This window comes from Halichoerus grypus, chromosome 11 (genome assembly GCF_964656455.1).
Source record: "Halichoerus grypus chromosome 11, mHalGry1.hap1.1, whole genome shotgun sequence".
NCBI classification, from domain to species: Eukaryota; Metazoa; Chordata; class Mammalia; order Carnivora; family Phocidae; genus Halichoerus; species Halichoerus grypus.
This window is the reverse complement of record NC_135722.1, coordinates 61799479-61819781: the sequence shown is the minus strand read 5'-3', so window position 1 is coordinate 61819781 and position 20303 is coordinate 61799479. Positions and strand designations below refer to the sequence as shown.

Below are 20303 nucleotides of genomic sequence, written 5' to 3'. Positions count from 1 at the left end.
AGAACCTGAGCAACTGAATGTCATTGGCAAAACGGTCCCTCTTTTGGCCTTAGCTTTCCCATTTGTGCTCCATGATCTTTAATGTTCCTTCCAGACCTCAAGCACCATTATCCCATAGTGTAGAAGGGAGTAGCTTCTAGAGCCACCAAATGCCAAGCAGTTCCTATGGCAACCACAGGTTCCATTAGCCCCGATCTGCAGATTTCACCCTGAAGGCAGGAGGCTCTAGGAGATTCCGGAGGCCCTCCCTTCTCCCAGAGGCCTCTCCTCAGAGGCAGATGATATGATCTGTCTTCACCTCTTAGATGTCTCTTCCATCCTGGGTCTGTTTCTGAGGCCCCCAGAGATTTAACAGATAGTTGCTATAGAAACAGCATCCCCACTGGCGGCCTTTTCCCTCTCTGTGCCCACCGCTCCCAATATGCAGGTTAACTCCTGGTGCATGTGAGACAGAGTCCTCATAAAAGCTGACTCAAAGGGGGACACCAAGAAGTCACATTCAGGGTAACATACAGCATTTGTGGGGCACGGATTCTCATGTCAACCAAGGGGGGTGATTGCTGTCATCCCTATTTCACAGATGAGGAAACCGAAGCTTAGCTCAGAGAATTAGAAGGATTTCCTGAGGTCACGAAGTTAGAACGAGGAGAGTGATTCAAAGCCAAGTCTGATTGGAAGTCCTGTGCTCTTAACCACTAGTGGTTACTGCCTCACAGTCAAGTAGGTACCAGTGGGACCTTACTTAGCACTATAAGGTTGGAGAAAATGGGATTCCTGGAACCAACCAGGTATCAGGGCCTCAATGGCAGTTCAAGCTCCCAACTCTAAAAGAGAATTTAAGGCTGTCCAGAGCTGCTGTCAGTGTCCAACTGACTGCATAAGGCACATCCTGAGGATATACCAGGCCCTGGCAGAATGCAAGGTGACAGGATTGTGAGGACAACCACAGCCTCCCACAACCCTACTTCTCACCTTTAGTTCATTTAATTCTCCCAAGGACCTATGAGAGGCAGGTTATCGTGCCCATTTTACAGATAGAGACACTGAGGCTCAAAAGGTGACTTGTCCAAAGCTAAGTAGCAAGGAAACAGTTGAAAGAGGTTATTCTAGATCTTCTGATTATAATTCCAGTGTCCCCAGCACTAAAATTTTACTCAGTCTGTTCAAAGGTGGAGGAGGGGAAATAAAGGATCCTGCAAACCGGGAAGGCACTTTGAGACTGAAAAATGAAGCAAGCGACTCCATATCATTCACACAGAGTTTTATTCAGGGTTACTTACTCACCGTGGGGCATTGGGCAGGTGGCGATCCAGGTGCTATGCAGCCATTCTCCCCAAAGTCTAGACCTTAATCTACAGCTTTTATAGGACAAGGGGCATTGCAGTGAGGTCAAAGAGTAGTCCTCTAGAGTGGTGTCATCTGTGCGCCAGAGAGAAGGTCAGAATAAGCCTTCCTGCGCTCTGGTCAGGGCTCAGAACATGTGACCCAGAAGGAGGTCATTGCTCAGACATGAACAAGATGGAGGGCCAGAGACGCAGTCTGTGTTGTCAGCGCTCCTATACATCCCTAGTCACAGAAGACATGGTCACCATAGAAGATAAAGACAACAGCCACCATTTATTGAGAACAATGTGTCCAAGAGGCTGGAAAGTTAAGGGCTCTCCTAAGGTTAAATATTCTCTCCTGAATATTTAAATTTCCTGAGTGATGAGAACAATAAAGATGTCTTTTGTTATGTTCACAAGGTGAGTTTTGGACCTACATCTAAGGATGGGGGCTGGTTGCCAGGAGGACCAACCATGTGATTAGGGAGTTGGAACTTTCAGTCCCACCCTCTGATCTCTGGGGAGGGAAGAGAGGCTTGAGATTGAGTTCATCACCAATGGCCACTGGTTTAATCGATCATGTTTATGTATAAAAACTCCAAAAAACCCCAAAATGACAGGGAAGATCCAGAGAGCTTCCAGGTTGGTGAACATGTGGAGATTGGCAGGAGCATGGTGCCCCTGGAGAGGGAATCGAAGCTCTGCACCCTTCCCCCATACGTTGCCCTATGCATCTCTTCCATTTGGCTATTGATTTGTATCCTTTAATATCTTCAGTAATAAATCATTAGTGAGTAAACAGATTTCCTGAGTTCCATGAGGCACTCTAACAAATTAATCCAACCCAAAGAGGGGCTTGTGGAAAGTTGTGATTTATAGCCAGTTGGTCAGAAGTACAGGTAACAACCTGGTTTTGTGACTGGCATCTGAAGGGTGGTTTATGGGACTGAGCCCTTAACCTGTGGAATCTGATGCTATCTCCAAGAAGATAGTATCAGAATTGAGTGGAATTGTAGAACACCTAGTAGGTGTTGGAGAATTGCTTGTTGGTGTGAGAAACACACACACACGCACACATACACATGAATGGGTGCTCAGAGTCTTTTATGAAGGGATTTATCTAAGATCATATAGAAAGTAACTGGTAGCAGCTGATTTCAACTCAGGTATAACTCCTGATTATATATATATATATATATATATATATATATATATATATATATATATATATATATATATATATTATAATTATCTCCTCCATAGGAAACCCAGGTCTGTAAAGAACTGGCAAAAATTTATTTTCTCTCCACCTTGTTCACACTGAGAGATTCCTCAATTTAGCAAGCCCTCCCATCTGTATCAGTGGTTTGGCTGCATATGACCCAAAATAATAATAGCTTAATCATTGGACATTAGTTTTTGTTTTTGTTTTTCTTTTTTTACCTAATAAGATCCCAGAGATAGGCAGCCCAGGGCTGGCATGGCAATTTCAGAATGATCAGGAACCCATGTCCCAACCAGCTCTCTCCTCTGCCACTCTTAAGGTGTGTTCCTTCATCCTGAGAGCCCAAGCAGTTGCCAGAGTTCCAGCCACTGTGCCCAAGTTCCAAACAATAAGAAGGAGGAAGGGATGGAGAATAATGTACTCCTTCCATTAAGAAACTTTCTGGAATTACTACTAGATAACATACCCATTTATGTATCCCTGGCCAAACTTAGTCCTGCCAGGCTGCCACACTTAGCTGTTAGGGAGGCTGGCAACCATGTCATTCAACAGGACATTCTGTTCCTGAGGAGGAAGGGCAACACGGACTAACAGTGCTGGTCACACCAGCCTGCAAGACTCAACATTATTTTCATCTCCCCCTTGAAGCCCTTCTGACCACCAAAGCCCAGTGTGATCTCACCCTTCTCTGATCCCTCAGCATGCTTCTTAATGTGGCTTTGAACATGCCCTGTATTGGCTTCTGTATTATTTATGCACCTGCTATTATGCCAGATGCGAAAGGTAGAGGGATGATAGTGGGACAGATATGTTTGGGTCATAAAAAATGGATATAGGTATGGATACGAATAAATCTAGATGTAGATGTAAATAAAGGTATAAATACAAACTTTCAACAGGTAGCACAGTGGTTTAGAAAAAGTGTGGACTTTGGAGTGGAACAGATCCAAGTTCAAACCCTATCTTTACCCATAATTTCAGTGCAGATTTGCACATTAATGAAGCCTCAATTTTCTAATCTATAAAACAAAGAACATAATCAGACCTACCTAAGAAAATTGTGATGGCTTACAAAGATAATGCATGTAAAGGACTTAACACTATGCCAGGTACATAGTAAGTGCTCATTAAATAGTCGCCACTTTTATTCTCTTTCATTCCTCACAATGGCCTTATGAGACTGATCATCCTCAACCTTTTAAAAGAGGAAAGTGAGGCTCGGAGAAGTTAAAGGACTTGCTTAAGGTAACAGTGCTAGTGGTGCTACTTCTGAAACTTGGACTCAGACCTGACCTCAGATCCTGAGCTCTTAGTTCAAGACCCCTGTCGCCTGCCTCTTTCCCCGCCTGGCATATCTGGTAAATAACAGACTTTCTAGTATTGTCTGCTGTAACAAATGCAAATAAATCAGCCGTCATTCTGTCTTTTGCTTTAAAGCCTCGTAGGCTGTTAGCTCCACTGCACATTGAAATACAGGGAAAAATATTTTTAATTTCCAGGATAAAGCTCATTTTCATATGAAATCCATATAGGGTAGAAAATCTGATTAGAAAGATTTTATTTAGAAAGAAATTAGCTCAAGGCAGCCTTTTTGACTAGCAGAGGAATAATGAGGAAAAGCAGATGCATCTGAGTAAAACATCAAGCTGCTCTCCCTTGGAGATAAAATTTAGCATTCCAAGTGGCATACTTCATTTGCTCCAGGTACAAAACCATTTGAGTGTCTTTCTCACTATGAATCAAGATATTTTCATAAGCAGTAACTCAATTTGGAGACATAATTGCCCTTGGGAAGGGAAGATTCAGTACACCCACATTCACATTTCTAAAAATTAAGAGATAGGCTCAGTCCGTCGTAACTGAAAACCGAAGCAGGAGGGCACTCGTATGGTTCCCGGTGAGCGACGATGGGGGTGGGGGAGCAGACCAGTCCTCTAAGTGGAGTCCTTCTTCACGTGAATAGGCATGGATTCCATGTCAAAACCCCTGGGCTCTAGTTCCAGACCTTGCTGTGTGAATAGGTATCTTTCTATGCAAGCCACTTTCCCTCTTCGCATTTCAGTTGTGATTCCATAAAATGAGGGATTTGCTCTCCCTGGCCATTTGGGTCTCTTCTAGCTGAAACTATATTTGATAAACCTGGGATTAATTCTGGCCGTTTACAGGGGATTAAGTAAGGCACATTAAATGTCACAAGTCATTTGCTAATTTGTTTCGTCTGCTGAACTTGTTTGTTTTAAGACATCATTTTTCCTTGATGTTTTTTCATCTTTAAGGGGGCGATCTTAGGATTTACACAGTGGATAGAGTATTGCATATTGTTGACGTGCAGATGAATATTTTTTAAAATCTAACATCTCTATAGCATTTTACACTCTCCAAAGCAATTCCGCTGTCATCCCCCTCGGTTTTCACCATTAGCTCCTGAGATTAGAACAATGTTATTGATGCAGTGGAAAAAAGCATGAATTTGGAAATCAAAGAGCCTGAGGACAAATTGTAGCTCAACCCTTTATAAGTCAAGAGATCCTGGGAAATTTTCTTAACTCTTCTGAAGCTTCCAGTTTCCTTATCTGCAATACAGGAAGATGGTAACAATAAAATGAGGTTTTTTTGTGTAAAACACCTAGCAGCCTAATAGCTGGTTTTCCCCCTTGTCTTCGGAGGATGCTAGAAGGCTACAGTTAGGAGACTCTTGTAAGGTTAAGAGCTGCCCAGGGCAACATCAAACAAGAGGGAAGGGAGGAATTGGCCAAATTTGAGACCCCTGTAAAAAGCGTACTTTGGTTTTTTTCATATATTTGTTTGAAAGACAAGGAATGTATATACATATAGTAAGTGGAGAAGGACTGAGGAAAGTGTCAGTCTACATTGGGGAGCTCGGGAATTCTGGAACATCTGGGCAGCCCAATCATTCATCCTTGCATCCAAGGAACACTGACTGAGCATTTACTGTTTACAAAAAGATCTGCCAGGCCTCTAGAGGGGAAAAACAATGAAGAAATTTGGGGGTTAGAATAAGGCCCTGAAGGCAAGGGTTTCTTTTCCCTGTACCTTATTGAAGTGATGGAGTTTGCAGTGGTGGTGGTGGGCTCTGGGAGCGTTAAGTCACTGGTGCATTCCAACACTACACTGGGTACTAGAGACATCAATGCTTGTCCTCTTCAAGTTGCTTATGGTCTAGAGGGGACACAGCAATGACCCTAGGAGAGAGATGAGTACTCACACAGAGGTGTCCCTGAAAGGAAGCTGCTTCTGTGTGGGAAGGTCACACAGGCTTCCCAGAGAAGGTGATGTTAGAGCTGAATCGTTAAGGTAAGGCTTAAGAAGAGTTTACCAGACTGACAAGGGGAAGGAATCATGCCAGGCAGAGGTGAGACAGAGCCTAGAGCATTTAGGAAACCACAGATAGTTAGGGATTTATAGAGGACTAGAAGGGCCAAACCAGAGACATAGGTGGTCAGGAGGAGATCGTAAAGGCTTTGGATGAAATCAGAAATGACAGGATCCTATAGGCAGTGAGAATCCAGTGTGGGTGAGGGAGGAAGTAATCCATCCACTTGCTCTCCGAGAGATCCTACCAGCTGACACTCAGAGATGGACCTTGGTGGGAGGGAGAGGGGATAAAGGCTAATCAGATGCAAACTCATGGAAATTTCCTAGTCACCTAAATGGGCAAAATTATTGGTTATTTTTCTTTAGGAAATTAATCACTTCTCTAAAACCTTCCTATTTCCAGGCAGCTGTGTTTTAGTAGGCCGGACTTGAAATGAGTTTAAATGTTGGCTTTCTCACTTATGTGTGTGGCAGTGAACAGATTTCTTAAACTCCCTACCTCAATTCCATCGTGTGTATAATGACAATTTTCTTATCTTCTGGGATTATTGTGAGATTAGGATAATGTATATAAAGGGCCTTGTGTTCAAAAGTTACCTTGATAAATAATATCTATATTATTCCAATGTTTTCACTTTAATTTGCCACAGAGTCAGTGCTCCAAGTTCGTTTAAATATGACTTAATTTAGGGTGTTCGACCTATATAAATTCAGTTATTCCATGGCGTTCCAGGAACACATTTATCCTTTAAAGGGAGATGTGACATTGTCTTCTTTGTAACTCTCTTCGCTGTTCCTGTAGGTCAGATTCTTAAAATGTGGGGTGGGAGTTGGAGAAGAGGGAAAATAGGCAGGAAACTGTTAAATCTTTATACGTTTCATCAGAATCCTTTGAATCCTATGACGACACTTCACCTTTCTCAGTTTTCCTTTGATTTTTCTCTTTATAGCTCTAGTCACCTCAGACAAACCAATTAAACTTCATAAACCCTTGAAGGATTACGTGTTCCCAGCTCAGCCTCACTTAGAATTTCAAATGAGGCGCCATCTTCTGAGAGAATACTCATTGTTCCTTTATCAACTCCTGTGATTTCTCAATGTCAGTCATTCAGGCAGCCTTTATTAGGTGATTGCTATTCTTGGTGGGTAATATAAAAAGGAGAAAAAGGCAAATCATTCAGATGCAGAATTAACAGTCTGGGCTCTTTGCAAAGCCTCCAAAGGACTTTGTATAGCTTACAGTGCAGTTTACAAGTCACTTTGCAGTTTTTAAGGATCTATAGTTTTTAGTCCTTGCAAGAACTCTGGGATGTATTATAATCAGCATTTTGCAAGTGAGGAACTGTTGCTTAATGAAGGTTTGTGACCTACTCGGGAGATAAGGAGTTCACAAGAGACAGAATTGGGGCTTGAACCCCGGTCTCTCTGACTCGAGGTTCAGGTCTGCTAAAACACAGTGGCCTGAAAACCTGAGCCTGAGAAACTTTAATGAAAAGGCATATTATCCCAGGTTTATTTAAAGACCATTTGGAACCGATGCAGCTACATCTTCTCTAGAGAAAATGAAAGTAGGCTTACTGAGTTACCATAATATGTAAGCACAGTTTGGGAATGTGTCCCTGTTCACTTAACAACTGCGAAATGGTTTAAAGGCTTAAAAAACTGTATTCGTTTAACACATGTTTATTGAGTGCCCTGTAAGCCCCTGGCACTGTTGTATGTATTGAGAGTATGACAATGAACAGAATAGGCAAAACCCTCACTCTTGGGGAACTTACATGCTAGAGGGGGAGATGAACAGAAAACAAAAAAACAAATACATAAGATGGTGATAAATACTGTTGAGAAAAATAAAGCAGGAAAAAGGATTGTGGGGTGCTGGGAAGCTAAAGTCGGTCAATATAGACTTCCACAAGAAAGAGCTTTGGAGTTGATGTGGGTGGAAATCCAGGCTCCACTACTTTGTAGCTTTGAGTTTTGAGGAGTTATTTTATTTTATTTTACTTTTTAAAATTTTTTTATTAACATAATGTATTATTTGTTTCAGGGGTACAGGTCATCAGTCTTACACAATTCACAGCGCTAACCATAGTATATACCCTTCCCAATGTCCATCACCCAGCCACCCCATCCCTCCCACCCCCCCTCCACTCCAGCAACCCTCAGTTTGTTTCCTGAGATTAAGAGTCTCTTATGGTTTGTCTCTCTCTCCGGTTTCTTCTTGTTTCATTTTTCCCTCCCTCCCCCTATGATCCTCTGTCTTCTTTCTCAAATTCCTCATATCAGTGAGATCATATGATACTTGTCTTTCTCTAATTGACTTATTTCGCTTAGCATAATACCCTCTAGTCCATCCACGTCATTGCAAATGGCAAGATTTCATATTTTTGATGGCTGCATACTATTCCATTGTGTATCTATATATACCACATCTTCTTTATCCATTCATCTGTTGATGGACATCTAAGCCTCTTCCATAGTTTGGCTATTGTGGACATTGCTGCCATAAACATTGGGGTGCAGGTGCCCCTTCAGATCACTACATTTGTATCTTTGGGGTAAATACCCAGTAGTGCAATTGCTGGGTCGTAGGGTAGCTCTATTTTCAACTTTTTGAGGAACCTCCATACTGTTTTCCAGAGTGGCTGCACCAGCTTGCATTCCCACCAACAGTGTAGGAGGGTTTCCCTTTCTGCACATCCTTGCCAACATCTGTCATTTCCTGACTTATTAATTTTAGCCATTCTGACTGGTGTGAGGTGGTATCTCATTGAGGTTTTGATTTGGATTTCCCTGATGCCAAGTGATGTTGAGCAGCACTTTTTCATGTGTCTGTTGGCCATTTGGATGTCTTCTTTGCAGAAATGTCTGTTCATGTCTTCTACCCATTTCTTGATTGGATTATTTGTCCTTTTGGTGTTGAGTTTCATAAGTTCTTTATAGATTTTGGATACTAGCCCTTTATCTGTCATTTGCAAATATCTTCTCCCATTCTGTCCATTGCCTTTTGGTTTTGTTGACTGTTTCCTTTGCTGTGCAAAAGCTTTTTATCTTGATGAAGTCCCAATGGTTCATTTTTACCCTTGCTTCTCTTGCTTTTGGCAATGTTTCTAGGAAGAAGTTGCTGTGGCTAAGGTTGAAGAGGTTGCTGCCTGTGTTCTCCTCAAGGATCTTGATGAATTCCTGTCTCACATTTAGGTCTTTCAACCATTTTGAGTCTATTTTTTGTGTGTGATTTATTTATTTATTTGAGAGAGGGAGAAAGAGAGTGAGCACATGAGTGGGGAAAGGGGCAGAGGGAGAGAGAGAAGAGAATACTCAAGCAGACTCCCCACTGAACACAGAACCCAGTGTGGGGCTTGAACCCAGGACCCCAAGATCATGACCTGAGCCAAAATCAAGTGGGCCAGTCAACCAACTGAGCCACCCAGGCACCCCTAACAAATTTTTAATCTTTCTAGGAAGTAAATTTCTCCCACATATACCACATAGGTGCTTTTCCATGTGTACAAATGGAAACAAACCATTCATACTGTTAATTTTTTCACCTAATTCACCCTGGAGACCTTCTTCTGCCAGCCCATGCATACCTACCTTCATGGTTATTTTGTAGTCTGTTGTGTGGTTTAATTTAACTAGTTCCTTGCTTTTGGATCTTTAGATTGGTTTCCTTCTTTTTTAAAACTATTAAAAGTAGTGCTTTAATGACTTAAACATGTCAGTAAAGCTATAGAAAGATTCTTCGCTGTGAAACCATGGTTTAAAGTATCTACATTTGAAGTTTTTATGAATATTAATAAATTCCTCTTTAAATTAGTGCAACAATTTACAATTCCATTGTCAATATATGAAAGTGCCTGGGTGTGCGTGTGTGTGTGTGCGTGTGTGTGTGTGTGTTTACCCACCCTCACCAGCACTCCGTGTTAACAAATTTTTGCCCATCTCACAAATGAAAATCACGAAGAATTTTTCTAGAAATAATTCAAAGAGCTTTGGTTGGCTTCTGACTAGATGCTTTTATTTTCATGGGTTTTTCCTGAGCACTTTTAGCCAATACATATTTCAAGGGATTTTACCTTTAGATTTTTCTGATGATCCTGTGATTTTCACCTCTAAGTCAGCACATAGTCCATGGCAGAGAGATACTTTTAACAACAACAAAATAAAAGTTTCAAGAGCATGATTTTAAGCCATTTTACTATGAGTAAGCTCCCTCTTAGAGTAAGAGTGAGATATCAAATATTCATTTTCAGTGGGTGATGCTCACTGCAGTGAAAGTATCAGGGGAAAACATTCCACATTCAGAAATAGACAACATAAGACGCCTGGGTGGCTCAGTTGGTTAAGAGTCTGCCTTCGGCTCAGGTCATGATCTCAGGGTCCTGGGACTGAGTCCTGCACTGGGCTCCCTGCTCAGCAGGGAGCCTGCTTCTCCCTCTGCCTGCCGCTCCCCCTGCTTGTGCTCCCTCTCCCTCCCTCTCTCTCTCTGACAAATAAATAAATAAAATCTTAAAAAAAAGAATTAGACAACAAACATGGAGGGAAGTCATTAGTAGGACATTAGATACAAAGCAAAAAATTCAGAACACTAGTGATATTCCTCTAAGATTTCATATTTCTTTTAATGTTTTTAAATGGATCAGGTTTTAATCTTATATTCCTTATCTTTTCCTTGGGGAAAAGATCCAGATCTCTGAAAGCAAAAACATTTCTTAGATTTGTTTAATTTGAATTCTCCCCCATTTAAAATATAGATCTATAGTAGGGTTGGAGGAAATGGAAGTTGTTAACAAGAAAAAATATGGAAAATCAAGGAAAAGAAAAGGGAGATAGCTAACATTTTGGGGAGCACCTATTATTTGAAAATGCTTTACATACATGATCTCTTTGAATACTCACAAGATCCCCCTGAGATGAATCTTCTTATCCCTGCATTCATTTGCTGGGGCTGCCATAACAAGGTGCCACAGACCAGGTGACTTAAGCAACAGAAATTTATTGTCTCACAATAGTGCAAGAACGGAAGAAGTCCAAGATCAAGGTGCTGGCAGAGTTGGTTTCTTCTGAGGCCTCTCTCCTTGGCTTACAGGTGGTTGTTTTCCCCTGTGTCTTCTCATTGGCTTCCCTCTAGGTGTTTAGATGTGAGGCAGCATGAATGTCATAAATATGTGCTACAGGGACTTAACCTACACATTGTAGCAGTGGTCAACAGACCATAGACCAAATATTGCCTCTATAGTCACTCTACAAAGGAAGAAGGGTGCCGGGTGTGATCTTGGTAGGTGACACCAAGCACATTGCCAAAAATCAGAGCATGAGCGTATGGGCTGCACCCTGAAGGCGGAATGTGATGTGGAGGTCAGTGGGCCTGTATATTGTATTTATATCCCCAAGTCTATATACTTATCTGACCGAACACTCCAGGTACATATATTTGTCCTATAATTTTATATAGGAAGACAGGCATAACACCATGAAAAGTACAGTCTGTCTTAAAGAGGCAGAAATTCATTCATTCATTGGCAAGATTTATTCAACAGGCATGGAAGGCACTAGGAATAAAAATACCAGCATGACACAGCCTTTGCTCTGGAATTAGCCACAGTCTGATGAGGGAAGGGACTATGATGTGAGGCAGAGAATTCATATTTTACAGACAAGGTCTGGGTGAAAGGCTTGGGGACATCACCAGGGAGAGGAGACTTGCAAGGGACAGAGGTTACAGAAGGTACTATCTGGAAGGCAGCTGAACTGGTTACTTCATCCTGGTTATACTTCAAAGCTACCGAAAGAGGTTGGGTTCACCTCTTCTCATGAAAATGTTTGGAATACTTCCCCTCATGTTTTTATGGTATTTTGAACGGTGAATCATGGACTGTCAAAATTCTTTGAAGTTCTTTGAAGGCTGGAAACAGATCTAACCGAAGCACCTTTAATGAATCTAGCACATAATTGGTACTTGGAAAGCATTTTTCCAACCAGATGGAACTATATATCCAAGTTAAAGCCGTTCTCAGCTTTGGACCTCAGTTTTTCTCCACTATAAAATAAAAGGTATAGACTAGGCCAGGTAATTTTTGAGGTCCCTGCTAGTGCCAACAGTCTATGACTCCACCTTGACACCTTGCATACATTCTTAGAATATTCAGTTTCTCGGTTCAGTTCAAGCCAGTCAAATGTTTGCAAGTTAATTTATTATAAACTGTGGATCCCAGCTGTTGAGAGTTTGGTAGGTAGATGGCTGATTTCTTTCTGTCTAGAGCAGCTGAGGCTATGTCTATGAAATGTCAAAATAACTGTTGAGCTCTGTCAAACAGCTCACCAGTGCTGATTAAAGGGAGCGCAGCCAATTCCCAGTCTGCAGGGAACAGTCAGTTCAGTTAAAATGCTTCCTCCTATGACCTCAGACAGATACAAATCTCATTCAGTGGCTCTTAAGTGTCCTCGAAGGCACAGGCTCAACATCCCTGCTAATCAATGGAGAAGGAAATTGTGGTAGAGATGCTTGCCTTGAGATCACTTATGTAAAAGTATTTTGCAACTATAACGTGCCATCAGGATGTGACTTACTATATTACTGCTAATAGTGGTGGTGCTATGGAAAAAGTCTGGAAGAACATACAGCAGACTGTCAGCAGTATTTACATATACAACGTGAGATTAAAAGGCACATTCTTAGATTTGTGCTTCTATCATGTTTGAATTTAAAACAATGAATTCATATGAATTTTGTACCAGAAAAACCAACTGAGAGAAGAAGATAAATAATGTGACCACCTCTGGGTGTAGTATTGTTCTGTAATAATTCTAACAAGCCCTTGTCCCTGGACCGGGACTTACTTAGAGTCCTGATGTTGCCATGTACGAGAGGACAGCCCAACCACCTAACATCTCGAACCTTATTTCTTTCTGTGTAAAATGGGGATAAAACTGTCCAATCCCCCCAGACCCAGTGAGAGGACTTAAGAGGTAAATCTGAAAACCCAACAGCCTAAAGAAAATCAAAGAAGTATTATTGTCTTACTGGATCTTTCCAGCAACCATGTTGCTTTTGGCTGGATTTCTTCTCTCCCAATTTATGAATGACACAACAAAGCCTAGACGGGTTAAGTAAATGGTTTCCGACAAGAAGGCTAGTTTGCCCAGAGGTTTATTTTCTAATTGCTAATTTTTATGCATATGTTTTTATGCATCTGTTTGTTTGCCTAGGGCTATGGCATCACTTGCATATCATTTTCTTTAAAAATCCAAAAAAAGAATACAAGTATAGATAAAGAAATCTACCATTAGCAAAAGAAAAGAGCCATGAATTCAAGCCCTATTGAAGGCTGCCAAATGTAATTTTCCCCAGCTTTGTTTATCTCCATAAAGCAATTAAGCAGAAAGCACAAAAGATGAGAGAGGAAAAAATAGCTCATTTCAAACTAAAGCAAGCTATATTCTTTTCGCTGTCTCTTCCCTTCCCCCAAATCCCACTTTAGCTGCAGCCTCTAGAAATGCCTGTGAGTTCTTAACATATTGCAGCTCCGTCTCCTATTTCACAGTTCCTGAAATGACAGATAGTGTACAGGTTGTCGCTGTGAATGGCAGACCCCCAGGCTGGGCGCTCAGCTGCCTCCATCATTCAGAGGGGAATCGCTGAGAGTTATTTCTTCGCCTTTCCAGGTAGGCATGGTTGGCTCTGCCTCCACCCAGCTGTTGGACCTTGGATGACACATGTAACTTTTTTGAGCCTCTATTTTCTCATCTGTAAAATAGGTATATTGATATGTACGTCACAGAGTTGTTTGCAAGAATTATATGAGAGAACGTACATAAGATTAACTGAAATTAACTAGAGTACCTAGTGGCGGGGGAGGGCTTGGCATATGGTAGGAGATCAAAAACTGCTTGCTGCCTCTAAGAAGCTTTGTGGTGTGAGGGCTCAGTCCCTGGACTCTGGTCCAGACAGCCTAGCATTGAATGCCGGCTCTGCCATTTACTAGTGTGTACTTGACAGAGTCATTTTCTCTTGTCTGGGCCCGCCCGGTAGGGAGGAGATAATGCCTCTATCATATGGGTTATAAGATGCTCAGAGCAGTGTCTGTTAAATAAATGGCAGCAAGCTCATACATTATCTAAACTGCCATGTGGGAAGTAGAGAAGCCGTGGGAACCATCTGAGGCACAGTCATTCACAGCACGACTGTCCTAAGATCCAACAGCACCCCCCACTTCTGAATCTGTCTCTATTCCTCCTGGCAACTCCTCACTCCCCACTCTCTTCCGTCAGCCGCCTGGCTTGTCACTGACTTTGCGCCTGTCCTTGAGCCTCTTCCAACAACCGCACCCTGCATTCAGATTCCTCAACAGAAAGGGCTTTTCCCTCATGGCTCTCTTTCCCTAAGTCACAGATCTCAGCCAGGTCACCTCAGAAGCCACTGGCCTCCCTCATGTGCAGTTAGTTGCAAAGTCACAATCCAAAGCCCAGCAACCCCTGTCCCAGGAAGGTGGCCATAGAGTGGTGAATGTTTTGAATTATGGTTTTGTAACAGTCATAGAAATAGGTGGTGTTCTAGAGGAATCTATGAAGCGCTTGGAAAGTAAGGGAGGTAGGTGAGCCCTGTGGGCAGAGTTGGGGGAGCATGCCCAGAGCAAAGTTCATTTGAGCTGGGCCCTGAGGGCTGAGTGGAAGATTGTGAGGAGGACAGGATGGGGAAGGCATTCTAGGCGGAAGGCAAAGGGTGGACAAAGGCTGGGAGATGTGAGCAGAGGTGGCCTGTGCACCTTCTATCACATGATGTCCACTCACTTCTCCTACACCTTTGACGGCACTTTTTATAAACTCCTCACTTCCACTGAAGCTTTCAAAAAAATGCAACTCACCTTTTAGGGAAATAAAAGTCTGTTTCACATTTCATCAATTTACATCATGTGTTATTGAATCATATCATAACAACCACCCCAATGGGAATAAACAGGGGAGGATCCTATAGAACCCACTTTCATTAAACAGTAACTGGTAACTAGGAACTCAGTTAGTAGGAGTGAATGTGTGCACACAAAGGAGAGGGTCCCCTCTGAGCTGCAAGAACTCCGCCTTCCACAGGTGTCAGTGAGAACATTTGCAGAGGTAACAGAGAGCCCCGGGGTACTTGGTAAGGTGGTAACGTGAAGGTTGGTTACAAGAACTTCAATAAAAACCAATAGTAAACAGGGATGCATTTGGGGTCTTTGGGAAGAAAAGATGTAGACTCGATACAGCAGCACAGCCACAAGTGCCCAGGGCTGGATACAGAAATGCTTCTTGGGGAGCTCCTCTCTTCTGGGCACTCCCTCGCCTAGTGGGCCGTGGGCTGTCCAACTACCTGTCACCACCAGTTTGGCCTCTCGCAGAAGCTCAGCGGTTCTTAAAGAGACAGTTCCTCTGATCTCCTACAGGCTCGCTTCCTGCCATCTGGTAGGAGGTGGCGGTAGCCATGGAGCTGGGCCAGGGCACAGCTCTATATATACCTGGCAGATAGAAGGGAGTTTTGCATTTTATGGGGAAAGGGGGAGAGTTGAGATCCCTGAGCTCATTGTTCATGGCATGCCATGCCTTCAGAAAGAACATATACACAAAGAAGTGTGTTAGGCTTGGCAGACCCCTCGTCCCTGAAGCCGTGTGCATACAAGAACAGCCTGCACTTCCCGGGAAGCTGGCCCCACTCCCTCTATGGGATGCTTGCCCAAGAAAGCACAGCAGATCTGGTCTGTCCCTGTGGCCTGGTAAGAAAGGCATGCCAAAAGCAGACATGTCAAGTGACAGGGGACAGAGAGAACAAACAGTGACATACAAGTCAGAGAGGCTCATGCCTCAACCAGGAGAGAGATACACATGTAGTGAGCTGGAAATCTATAAATGCATAGTGACTGGATAAATATATCACTCTCCTGTTAGGTGTGTGTGTGTGTGCCCTCGGGAGCCACCAAGTCTTCTGTGTTCACACAGCATGGTAACCTAGACTGCTGCGTTAGGATGCGTCACAGTCACTTAATTATGTGCTTACTTGATATCTACATCAAACTGAAAATCCCACAGGAGCAGGGACTATGGATCTCATCCTTAGATTCTCAGGAACCAACACAGACATAAATTCTCATAATCATTTGATGAAGGAATGAAGGAAGGAAAAAATGAATAACAGTTTATAGAACATTTTCTGTAAAGATTTATTTATTTTAGAGAGAACACAAGTGGGACGGGCAGGGGGAGAGAGAGAATCTCAAGCAGACTCCGTGCTGAGTGTGGAGCCCAACACGGGGCTTGATCTCATGACCCTGAGATCATGACCTGAGCTGAGATCAAGAGGCAGGTGCTTAACCAACTGCACCACCCAGGCACCCCTAGAACATTTTTATAATCACTGTCTCACTTGATCTTCTCTCTAAAACTCTGTGAGTTAGGAAAAGCAGGCTTTACTGACCCCATTTTATAGATGAGAAAGCAACCTCCATGAGGCCCAAGTAGCAACTGGAGTAACTGACAAAACCTTTTCTCGAAGCAGAACTTCAATCTCACATCCCCTTTCCCAGGGAAGATTAAAATGAGAAAGTATCACCTCCTGATGGGGAGAAGAGACAGAGATCTCTGGTCTAACTCTCTGGCTTTGTGGACAAGGACAGCAGGGCCTTGAGAGCCCATTGGCAGAATAGAGGCTTGAACCCAGGTCCCCCAAGTCCCCCAGCTCCCAGGCCAACACACTGTCCTGTTCAGCCCACAGCGCCTCTCTCTGCCTATCTGGGTATTGGTCCAGTTGATCTGGACACTGGTACTGACAAGAGTGACAGGCAGGGAAACGATGATAAGAGGCCAGAACAGACAGCATGGTGCCTGTGTTGCTGTCAACCATGCCAAAAGCAGGGAGGCCAAGCGCTCACCAGCCCAGCTGTGCCAGACACTGTTTTGGTCCTGGCAGCTGAGGGATACACTGAACCAGATTCCCTTGTTGAGCTTTCTCCTCTGGAGTCTCAGCAGCCTTTTCTTCACTTAAAAAAAAATGAGAGAGAATTAAAGTTTATCTTCCCACCATCTCACACAGTTCACATTAGCAGATATTTATCCCAGTAACAGGAAAACCATGCCCATGATCACTGCTGTGGCCAGGAGTAACTTGCAAAGTTTAAGAGAGGTGAGAGAGAGACAGCCCAGCATAGCAGTTCTGATATGGGTCATGCCCTACGATAGCCACCACTGAGACCCGACCCACACACCTTTTGTCCACTTCTGAGTCCATCAACAATACACAGTTTCCAGGACACTGCAGCTTTGACCTTGCATCTCTCTAGTCCTCCACCTGTGGGCTTTCTCTAGGACATAAAATTTGTTCAACCTACAAGGCAGCCCAGAAGTATCAGCCAAGGACAGTCTTCAACAAATGAGGGACAAGAGCCTGGAAAAATACTCCAGCTTCCTCAACTCGAGATGAGACAATTTATCTAAATAATTGCCCAGGTGGCAACTTATCTAAATAATTACCCAGGCATCTTTTAGCAGAACATATATAACTTCCTGATGCTGGGAGCCATAGGAGACATTTTTAAGTGGTTTCTCATCTCTGAAGATCCAACAGAGCCGGATGACTATTTGCAGGACTTTGTAATCATAATGATGGTTCCCATTATGTGCCAGGTGTTCTGCATTTCCCATCTCTAAATCTTATAATAGCTCCGTCATAACAGTATTATCATTCCTCCATGTTATGGATGGGAAAACTAAGGCATGGAGAGATTAAATCAACTTAAAATTAACTTGCTCATGGTCCTTCAGCTGGTCAGCAGTGGAGCCAGAATACGAACTTGGATCTGCTCAGCTTTGAAGGAATCCTGTGTGTTCTCTCCAACTATCTCATGCTGTCTCCTAGAGCTCAGATTGTGTTCTTTCTCATACTGCATTCCAGAGAAAAAGGCAGGTTGAAATAGCAACCAGGAGTCCAGCTTCAAGTAAAGAGTCTGATCGGCAGTGTCAAAGGATCCTTCCAATTCTGTGGTTTAAAGACTACAAGATAACATTCCCACATTTGTGCTTGCAATCATAAAATCCTCTACACAATTGGCTATTAAACGTTGAAAACGTCTCTGATTCTGAGCTTGCCATAGCCTGTTGATAATCTGTTCTTATTTGCCCCTCCTCGCCCCTCTATACTCCATCTCCAATGTAAAGAAGAGCCAAAATGTGCAACCATTGTGAACTTTCTGGAAGAGGTAACTGGGGGATTAAAAGCTATATCTAATGCAGGAATGGCACACTTTCTCTGTAGGGGACCAGATAATAATAAATATTTTAAGCTTTGTGGGTCACATATGGGTCTATCGCAACTATTTAACTTTGTAGCATGAAAGTAACCCTTGACAATAGCCAAATGAAAGAGCGTGACTGTGTTCAAATTAAACTTTACAAAAACAGGCTGCAGGCTAGATTTGGCCCTGCAGCTGTAACTTCCCAGCCTTCTGATCTTATTGATAGAGACAAATAAAAAACGGAGAGTTAATGTTTCATGGATATAAAGTTTCGGTTTGGGAAGGAGAAGAAGTTCTGGAGATGGATGGTGATGGTTGTACAATAATGTGAATGTACTTAATGTCACCTGTACACTCAAAAATGGTTAAAACAGTATGTTTTAGGTTATGTATATTTTTAGTCACAATTTTTATAAATACAGTTAAGAAAAGTATGTGTATAGACAAGAAACTTGGAAACACAAAACACAAAAACATTTACTACATTGGGGTAGGCTGTGGATGACTTTCTTCCATATGTTTGTTGCTATAAAGTGTTTGCAAAGAACGAAAACTTCAAAGAAAAAAAGTGGGCAAAGTACTTGAATAAACTCTGCTCCAGAAAAAGACATACAAATGGCCAATAAGCACATGACAAGATGCTCACCATCATTAGTCATTAAGGAAATGCGAACCAAAATCAGGAGGCACCACACTTCACATCCACTAGGCTGGCTGTACTAAAAAATAAATGACAAGTGTTAGGGAGAGTGTGGAGAAACTGGAATTTTCATACATTGCTGGCAGGAATATAAAAATGGTGCCACTGCTTTGAAAAACAGTCTGGCATTTCCTCAAAGACTTAAATATAGAGTTACCATATGACCCAGCATACACCTTTGTTCCTAAATATACACTCGGGAGAAATGAAAACACATGTTCATGTAAAAAAGTATACAGGAATGTTCACAACAGCGTGATTCATAACAGCCACAAGTGGAGACAGCCCATCAACTGATGAATGGATAAACAAAACGTGGTATATCCTTACGTCCCTCTCTCCCCTCCCCTCCCCTCCCCACCCCACCAGGAAGCCAGCTCTCCTTGTCTTCCCATCCCCTTGTCTGCAGACAGCGGCAAGATTGTGGAGGTGGATTCAGGAGACAGGAATGACAAAGATGGGTTATAACAGCTGCCAGCTAGTGCCACCAGCCATTTTGCTCCAGCAATGACCCACGAGTGGAATTCTGAAAGCTGGACCTCCAGGTGACTCCTGGTGGCTAGAGTGGCTCTTTTTCATGTTAACATCTGCCAACACCTAAGCCACAAATTTGTCACTGCTCACACTTCCTGGATGAAGGTGGCTGAAGCTGACTTTATAGGAACCACTCTGTCACCTCCCAGCTCTTCGGCTTTCTGGGAGTCCTTTTCCTATTCACGGAATGGCATTTGAGTAGAATCTTATCTTCAAGACCCACCAGCCATGACTCTGCAACCAAAAGCAGCTGCAGTTGGTCAACTTCTCTATCGATGCTCTACTCACCTCGAGTCCTGACAAGTTTGGAGAAATCTCAGTTTTGCCCAGTTCTCTGCTCTCAAACATGTATATTGACAAGGACTCTGGTCAAGAAAGCAAGATTTAGCCTCTCTATAAGGATTGTAGGGGTCTTAAAACATCATTTATTCCATATCCCTGAATTTCCATTATCTCATACTCACAGAGACAGAACATCACTTTCTTGACAGTATTTTCAGTTCTGGCAGCTACTAATAAGTACTCCCTCATGCCCTTTACAAAGTGCTTTCACATCAATTACTTCTTTTCTGTTGCCCCTTTGTGAGTTGAGAATCAGACATTTAGTTCATTAAGTTCTCCCTTATTATAAAATTTCATACTATAAATTTCTTTCTAATTACTGATTTATCTGAACCTCAAAAAAATTGTATAGTCATTCTGTTATAAATATTTATTTCCATTATGGTTTCTCATTTAATCCATAAATTATTTAATAATATTTTTTTTTTCATTTCCCTATCAGTTTCTTTTTTAGTTATTGCTTCTTGCACCCCACTCCTTTCCCTGGGTTCAATTCCAGTACTCCTTTTAGAGGTTCTTTCAGAAAGGGTCTATGAGTGATAAGTTTTCCCATCCTTTACGTGAAATTGTTTTCATTTTTCCCT

General features: G+C 42.5%; 1 long non-coding RNA gene across 1 annotated transcript in view; it reads left to right on the top strand.

The window, feature by feature from the left end:
- Nucleotides 1-20303, top strand: part of LOC118540517 (uncharacterized) — a 56145-nt gene that overhangs the window by 6781 nt on the left and 29061 nt on the right. Inside the window, exon 3 of the long non-coding RNA XR_013442689.1 lies at nucleotides 13411-13551. This is a non-coding gene — a long non-coding RNA (uncharacterized LOC118540517). The remainder of the gene's footprint in view (nucleotides 1-13410; nucleotides 13552-20303) is intronic.